This window comes from Chrysochloris asiatica, unplaced genomic scaffold, assembly GCF_000296735.1.
Source record: "Chrysochloris asiatica unplaced genomic scaffold, ChrAsi1.0 scaffold00022, whole genome shotgun sequence".
Classification (NCBI taxonomy): Eukaryota; Metazoa; Chordata; class Mammalia; order Afrosoricida; family Chrysochloridae; genus Chrysochloris; species Chrysochloris asiatica.
In genome coordinates, this window is record NW_006408540.1 from 5,550,436 (window position 1) to 5,559,784 (window position 9,349).

At 34.3% G+C, this 9,349-nt stretch overlaps 1 pseudogene; it reads left to right on the forward strand.

Annotated features, from left to right (window-relative positions):
• Positions 1-911: 911 nt before the first annotated feature.
• LOC102818713 lies at positions 912-1,580 on the forward strand (annotated as a pseudogene).
• The last annotated feature ends 7,769 nt before the right edge of the window (positions 1,581-9,349 follow it).

A 9,349-nucleotide genomic window follows, 5' to 3' on the forward strand; every position in this document is an offset into this window, starting at 1 on the left:
TGCCTTGATGGCTCTTGGGCGAGCAACTTGCTTGTTCTTGTAATAATCAATCAGACGGCCTTTATTGTTTTGTATTTTTCCTGTCGGTCTTTCTTTCAAGAAATATCTTCTATTCTTCTAGCCACTCCAGGCTGGTCTGCTTGTCCTTTCAAGTGGAAATTTACCACCTCAGAAGATTCTGGAAGGGGTTCAGGATTCCACCTACAGTCTTATGTAATGCAGTACCAACTCGATAGCACCTAACAACAACAACAACAATGAGGTTCATTATTTATTCTTTAATATTATCTAGTATTCCATTGAGCATGTGCCAATGTATGTTGACCATTCTTCCACAGACAGGCATTTAGATTCATTTTTCTATGCTACTATGAACCACAGTGTGCATGATTCTTATTTCTCTAGGATATATACCAAGTAGAGGAGTTGCCAGGTCAAATAATATTTCTATTTCTAGATTTTTGAGGTAGAATCATACCATTTCCATAGGGGTTGCATCATTTTACTGTTTTACCAGTCGTGTGTAGTATCTAGTATCTCCACAGCCTCCCAGAATTTGTTATTTATTGCTTTTAACTAACTTTTTTTTTTTTTAATTATATTAGGGTGAAATGGTATCCTATTGTTGTTTTGATTTGGATCACTCTAGTAACTAACAGATTCCTGGTTTGGCACTGTAGCATAAGCAGTGGACTTCAAATCACAAGGTCTGAGGTTCAAACCCACCACCTGCTCTTTGGAAACCTGTACGGGGTTGTATGAGTCAGAATTGACTCAAGGGTACTTAGCAACAGCAACAATGGTGAATGGCAGCATAGTGGGTCAGTAGTTTGAATATACCCAACACTCTTCAGGATAAAGATGAGGCTTTCTGTTCCTGTAAAGATTTGCACCCCTAGTTACTTAGAAACATGGATACCAGACCAATTTATGTCAATAATATGAATAACAAAATTTTAAAAAAGCAGAATTGAAGAGATTCTTATACATTCTGTTTTCTCAGTTTGGCCATGTGGTACATACTGTGGCGTTAGACTCAGAAGATAAGAGGACAGGCCTTTGTTATATTAACAGAACTGGGCTCATTCACAAATGCCTTGAGACAATTACAAGGATTTCCATTTCATGATAAATCAATGTGAACCCAGTATGCAAAAACAGAATCTGATATAATTTCTAAAATGTGTAGCACTTCTGATGTCAAAGAAAAGAAAAAAAGAAAAGAAAAAAACCGAAACTTTGAAACAAACTGCAACAACCACAAACAAAAAGCCTGGTTAGGGAATGCCAAATTCCACTAAACCCCAAGGAAATTCAACAGCAAGTCCTCAGGTTCCTGACTACCCTCCAAACTATGTTTTATTTCTTAATAATTTACCAGAGAGACAAATGAGATGATGTTATTCATGCTGTTGAATCAGTTCCTTGATTTTAAGGAAGTACACTGGGTACCTGGGAGGCATGACATTGCTTTTATTGAATTTGAAAATAATGGGCAGGCTGGAGCTGCCAGAGATACTTTACAAGGATTTAAGACCACAGCATTCCATGTCATTAAGATCCCTGATGCTAAGAAATAAAATTTGGAGTCGTCCTGTTTAAAAGAATCTGCTTTATTTATAATGTTTCTTTTGACAACTTTTGGTCAGGCCATTTTATTATAGGAGCAGGGAATAGTGAAAGTAAGATTTTTGTGGACTTAAATAGTCTTTCTTTAGCCTTAGTGAGCTGTGAAATATGAAGGCCTTAATTTTGTACAAGGAATTTTATTTGTATTCCTAATTTTAAAAAGAAGAAAATATTTACAGCCTCCGGATCCCTAGATAGGGTCTCTCTGACTCGGAACTGGCACCCCTCCATAACCACCAATATTTAATGATCATGAGTATTTCTTCATATATCTGTTGGCTACCTGAATATCTTCTCTGGTGAAAAGTCTCCTCATGCTTTCTGCTCATTCTTTTCAATGTATTGCCTGTCTTGTTGAGATGCTGAAGTTTTCTGTGTATTTTACAGTTAGTCCTTTGTCTCATATGTCATTGCCAAAATGTTTCTCCCAGTCTGTAGGTTCTCTTTTTACTTCTTTGATGAAATATTTTGATGCACACAAGTGTCTTATTTTTAGATGGTCTCAGCCATCCAGTTTGTCTTTTACTGTTTGTATGATTTTGGTTATGTTTAACAGTGTATTTATTCCACATATTGTTGCTGTTGTTAAGTGCCATCAAGTGGGTACTGACTCAGAGTGACCCTGTATAGGGTTTAGGAGTGGCTGGTGAGTCTAAATGGCCATCCTTGTGGTTCAAACTGACCTGGTGTTCCACTGCTTTATCCTGTAGTGCCACACTAGGACTCCAGGTATAAGTGCTTCTCATATTGTCCCTATGTTTTCATTGACACTCTTTATACTTCCAGGATTTACATTTAGGTCTTTGATCCATCTTAAGTTCATTTTTGTATATGGTGTGAGATACAGGTCCTGTTTCATTCTTCTGCAAGTAGATATCCAGTTTTGCCATGGCCATTTGTTAAAGGAACTATCTCTTCCCCCATTTGCCTTTGCCACAAATCAGCTGTTCATAGGTAGATAGATTTATTTCAGCTTTTCCAATCTGTTCATTTGTCTATGTGTTTGTCAACTCAGGCTGGTTTGACTAGCAGGACTGTGCAATAAAATTTGAGAATGGGAAGTGAAACACCTCCTGCTCTCTTTTTTCTTCTTTATTAGTGTTTTGCTAATTTTGACTCCCTTTTCTTTCCAAAAAAGACGGTCATTAGTTCTTCCATCTTTTTAAAGTATGTTACTGGAATTGGATTGGGATTGAGTTTATATTACACAGACTGCCTTGGGCAGAATCAACATTTTCACACTGTTAAGTCTTCCTAACCATGAGCATGGCATATTCTTCCATTTATGGAGTTCTCTTTTGGAATAGTGTAGTTGTGTTTTGTAGTTTTATTTGTATAGGTCTTTTGCTTCTCTGGTTAAATTTATTTGTAAATATTTCATATTTTAGATGGAAATTATAAATAGAATTGTGTCCTTGATTTTCTTTCAGAGCTCTCTTTGTTAGTGTAAAAGAATCCTGAGTTTTATATGTTAATATTGTACCCTGACACTTTGCTGAATCTTTCAATGAATTCCAGTAATGTTCTTGACAAGTCTTTGGGATTTTCTATGTATAAGATCATATTATCTGCAAAGAGAGTTTTACTATTTATTTGTCAATTTGGATGCATTTAATTTCCCTTTCTTGCCTTCCAACAAAATATTGATTATGAGTGGTGATAAAGGACATCGATATCTGATTCCTATTTACAAAGGGAATGCTTTCAGTTTTTCTCCTTTGAGAGTAATGTTGGCCATTGGTTTTGAATATATGACCTTAATTATATTGAGTTATTTTCGTTCTATTCCTACTGTGTTGAGTGTTCCTATCAGGAATGGGTGCTGTCTATGATGAGAAATGTCTTTTCTGCATCAATCACTATACTCATGTGATTTTTTTTTCGTTGCTTTATTTATGTGCTGGAGTCCAGGATTGGTTTTCCAGTGTTGCTCTAACTTTGCAAACCTGCTATGAATCACAACTGGTCTTAATGTATTATCTTTTTGATATGTTATTGGATTCAATTGACTATATTTTGTTGAAATTTTTGTATCTATGTTTATGAAGTCCTCAGAAGAGGACTTAAAGCTAGGGATATCATTGTTGAAGTCAGATGGATCTTGGCTGAAAACAGAAAATACCACAAAGATATTTCAGTTTTTGTTTTTTGTTTTTTGTTTCAGAGGGGTCTCTGAATGATTTAAAATCAGGAAAGGTATGTATGTACCAGGGTTGTATCTTTACACATATTCAATCAGTGTGCTGATTTTGAGGACTAAGGTGCAACCTGATCCAAGCCATGGTATTTTAAATCACCTCATATACATGTGGAAATTTAATCATGAATAAGAAAGACCATAAAATAATTGATATATTTGAATTATGATGTGGCAAAGAATATTGAAAGCAGCATGGACTTTCAGAACAAAAAACAAATCTGTCTTGAAAGAAGTATTGGCATAATGCTCCTTAGAAATAAAGATGGTGAAACTTCATCTCTCACTTTAGACATGTTGTTAAGAGGGTCCTGAAGGTTTTCATCATTTTTGCTGACCCTCCAATTTACCAAGCAATGTGTCCTTCTCTAAGAACAGGATCCTTTTGTTGTTAGGTGCCATTGGGTAGGTTCTGACTCATAGTGATCCTTTGCACAAGAGAATGGAAACACAGTCTGATCCTATGCCTTCCTCACAATTGTTATGTTTGAACCCAATATTTCGGCCACAGGGTCGGTAATTCAAACCTACCAGTCATTTTGTGAGAGAAAGTTGGTTAGTCAGGGTTGCTGCACAGGATTGCTATGAGTCAGAAACAACTTGATGACACTTAACAACAAGATTGCTTTTCTTACTTTTGAGTATTAAAAATGTTTATTTAAGTGGAATATAACACAATAATTAAAATAGAATGGGTGCATATGTGTGCATATTTAAAACTATAAACTATTAATATTGTTCAAAATTTCTTTTCAATCTGACATAAGATGTATTTCAATAATTTGACCTTGTCATTCTACATTTATATTTATATCTATCGAATTTTTTTCCATTTGTCTTTGAGTGATTCTCTTGCTTTAATAAGAATACTTTACTTATTAGTACCTAACTTGGTTCTGCTTGTTGCTCACTATTGCCAAGAACTTTCTATCTGCCTGAAGTAATGCATTTCCTTCTTTAAATGCATACATACACATACACACAGACATGCACCAAACAACCACAAGAATTATTTACTTCTAAGTCTAATGCAAATAAACTGCATGAAAACTTCTCTTCCTCCTCTGTCACTCAACCTTTAGGAACGCTTTTGAACATTTGATTTGGATCAAAACAAGTATGTATGAAAATAGAGCATGGCCTCTTAGCTTATCTAGTGCCTGTCTTAAAGCTTTATTTGGCCTCACTCAAACCATGCACTACTGAGTCAGAACTATATGCAGAGTTAAGTTTATTGGTTTCACATCAGAGCTTACTAGGCCTCATAGCTGATCAGAATGAATAAGCACAGATAGTTTGGCACATTGGCAAAGAAGCAGTAGATAAGAGAGGTGGATCACCAATTAGACATCAGTATGTACCTGAAAAAAGTCAAATATCTTACAAGCTCCTGAATGTACAGAGCCTGATAAAAAATTGAGATTAATACAAATTTAGTCTTTAGAAAGACATTAAATTCATCCTAAAATTAGAATTAAAGAAGCATGTGTATAATATTTTGGTAAATCATAACCTAACCTATCACAGAAATTTCTTCATCATTTCTGAAATACAACTTTTCTAAAACACTTCACAAATTATCTTATTCCATTGTTGATCAATTTCATGTGAGTAGAAATTTATTTTTCATACTGAATTGAACGTTGCCTCTTCTTAACATAAACTAAATGATCCTTTGTTGTTGTTAAGTGCTGTCAAGCCTGTTCCCACTCATAGTGACCCTGTATAGGGTTTTCATGGAGCAGCTGGTAGGTTTGAACCCCCGACCTTGTGGCCTTGTGGTTCAAATTGACAATGTGGTCCAGTGCTTATGCTACAGAGCCACATCAGTACTCCTATTGATACTAGTTAACTTTTATGCAATAACAATGAAGATATGAGCTTTATCTTCTAAATAACATTTTAATTTTTAAAGATTTATGCTTATTTTAAGAATATAGTAGCTCTTTCATAGAATTAACAAGTGTCTAGAATAATTATCTCATTAACTTCAATTGTTCTTATTACATATCTTCCAGATTCATTTATCATCCTGATTACCATTTGTGTGAGTGTGTTTGTGTGTGGTATATATTCTAGTGCATTTGTAATTCATTTTATTATTAGATTGTTGTTGTTGTTGTTAAGTGCCTTTGAGTCGGTTCCGACCCATAGCGACCCTGTACAGGGTTTCCGAGGGTGTAAATCCTTACGGGAGTAGAAAACCTCATCTTTCTCCCGCGGAGCGGCTGGTAGTTTTGAACCACTGACCTTAAGGTTCGCAGCCCGATTTGTAACCACTACGCTATTATTATTAGATTAGCCTAGAATAATCTTAGTAGTGCAGATCTAGTCTGAAGTATAGTATGAATACTCCTTGATCTGATTAATCTAGTGCCATTAATATAAACTTTATCTGGACTTAAATTGTTATGTTTACTTAATTTTATAGAATAACATGCTTTTCATATTATGAGTCATTTTTTTATATGTACATCTTCAAAAGGCATTACTTTCCTCTGACAGAGTTAAATCTTACTCATTTAAAAATAATTGCATATTGAAGGAATAGCATTTTGAACTACAGACACTTGAAACATAGAACTTTTGAATGTATAGATAAATAAGTCATATAAGAAAACATTCACTTGTTTTAGTCGTTGCATTCCAGTGCTTATTAATTCTTATTTTATTTTTAATGTTGCATTTAAATAATTTGGAATTAAGACTGTTCTCTTGGATCTTGAACTTGTGAAATTTATTTTTAGCCTCAAATACAAGTCTACTATTATTCTTGATTAAAACTTGTGAGCTTTCAAAACTATTGAGATCACATAAAACCTTCATTATGGCATAATTATCATAAAAAGGGTATGGCAACTAGTATCTTCTGAAGATTACAAAGGTTTCTCTCTAATGCTATATCGATTATTAAGCAAAAGTTAAATATAACTGTTTCTCAAAGATAAGAGTTGTCTTTCTAACTAAATTAAGAAGCCTTTCATTTTTAGAATGAGTCTTCCATTGTGCATGCCTTAATCACTAACAAGCATAGGCCTCATAAGTTAGAATAAATTCACTTTATGATTTGCATGCCATGTGTTTATTCTCTAAGGTATATAACTTATATACCTTAATTATATGATATAACTTTCAAATCAGATGAACTATTTTAAATAACAAGAGCAAAATAAAGAATAATAATGTTTGTAAGAGATCTAATAGATATGACTTTGTAAGGTTAAGCTCATACTTCCTGAATTAATAGATGAAGTCTCTATACATCTTTTCTCATAGTCCCTAAGAGCTTAGAAATTGTGAACAACCAACACTGTTTCCCATTAAAATGCTATTGATTTGATAGATCTTTTGATCCAATTTTTAAATATGTGGGAGAATTGATAAATTAGTACTTATTGGTTAGTAAAGTACTGTTTTCCATTTTATAAACCTTTATTTATTGGTGAAAATTTATTTTACACACAGCTTGAGTTTACTATGAATTGATTATGCTCATATTAGTGCCTTCCTCCTTAAAAGAATCCATATTCTTAGCTATTATGGAAAGCTATTAATGCAAAGCTTTGAAACTACTAACACCTAATTCCTAACACTTAATGAAAACTTTAGTTTCAGAGACTGTTTTAAATGTTGTTTCAGGCAGCAGACATAGTGAAAATAGACCTCACATTGTCTTTTAAAATACTCTCACAGAAAAGTTTTCCTTGAAATCAGAGGACATGAAGCGTTTCCAGGGAAACAGAGACTGCTTCATACTGATTTGCCCAGGTTGTCTGTTGTCCAATGACCTCTCCCTAATTGGGGGAGGAGCCATAAACAAAGAATGAAGGAAGGGAGCAGCTGGACCAGATAAGAGAGAACTGAAAAAAAAAAACAAAGACATCTAAAGCCGAATATGAAATCTTTGAACCAGACTGTATCTATTGTAAAGCTAATCTTCGTACTCTGCAGAAGTCCTTTCTCTAACCTAGAGACAACCCAAATTTCCACCCCAATACCCAGACTTTTTTCTTCCTATTCACTCTGAGAGAATAGTAGTCATACAAAGCTTTTATTCTCTGGCCCATCCACACACCTCCCTTTAGATTTTATTTTTTGTTTTTTTCCCTGTTGTGATTTTACAGAGCATCATTACTCTGACAAAGAATTGGCCACCCATCCATGCAATAATGAATACCTACCATCTGCCAGAGTTCTAAAATCCTTGCTACCTACTTCTATAGTCATAATTTGGCATATTAATACTAGATCTTTTGGAAATCAAGGTGCTTTTGATTAAATTTTAAAACTTTAAAAATTAGGATATATTGCTAATGATAGTGAATATATGATATGATATCTAAATTTTACATTTAATTTTTTTAAAATCTCATCTTGCCCCTAAGTAAATGGTCCCTACCTGCTGAGCTTACATTTATGTATTAGCCATTATTTTGGAATTTTTATTTGCAAATTTAACCACTTAGAGTTTTTGTAATATTCCATAAGGGCAAGATAACGATCTGTGATTTAAAAAAATCCCTACAACTCTAAATCTTTGACCAAGTTATGAAAAAAAATGTAGTATTTGAAATGTGTGATTATTGATACTTCATTCTTGATAAACTATTTAATCTCTCACTAGTTCTTACCTAGCTCAAACACACACACACACACATATACATGTTTTATATATGCGGGTAAGTCAAAAAGTATTGCTATAAGAGCTCCAGTTCATACAGGTACAGATTTATTCCAAAGAAAGCATATTTACACATGTGTCTGCGATCACTGAATGGCTGTAACAGGTTTCTCTGTAATACACTTGTCATAGTCTCCTTAAGTTGCCTTCAAAAGCAAAGATATTTTGTGCCATGTGGGGGATGGAGTGGGGAAATAAATTTGAAATCAGAGCTAACACCAAATTTGTAACAAACTCAAGTTGACATCTGCCCAAATCATTGAGGCTTTGCAACAAGTTTTCAGTAATGTTGCCCCACACAAAACAACACATTTTAGATGGATCAAGCATTTTAAAGAAAGTGGGAAAGACTTCAAAGATGAGCCAAGAGAGGGAAGATTATCACCCTTGACTAATGAAGAAACTGGGGCTGAATCCAAGAACTTGATAGAAAAAGACCGTAGAATTACTATTGATGTGATAACTACTGAAGTTATGATCTCACATGGTTTGGCATTTTGTGTTTTAAGTGAACATCTTGGCTTCAACCAGCTTGAATGTCAATGGGTGTTTGTCAAAAGTGCTGTGCCAAGGTCAGCTAGCTCAAAGAGCTGATCCTTTAATCATTTCAGCAAGAATGAATCTAAAGATTACTAGTCTATGAAACAAATTGTAACTGGAGACACATCTTGGATTTACCAAAACAAGGTCCAATCAAAACAGTGATTTTTGAGGCTACTGGCAGGCCAGTTCAATTCAAGGCAGAGGGTTATTTCATAAAGTTAAGGTGATTGCTATTTTACAGGGGAATTCCAAATTACAATCTTGATGGATTTCCTCAAAGGATGCAGGATAATCATGAG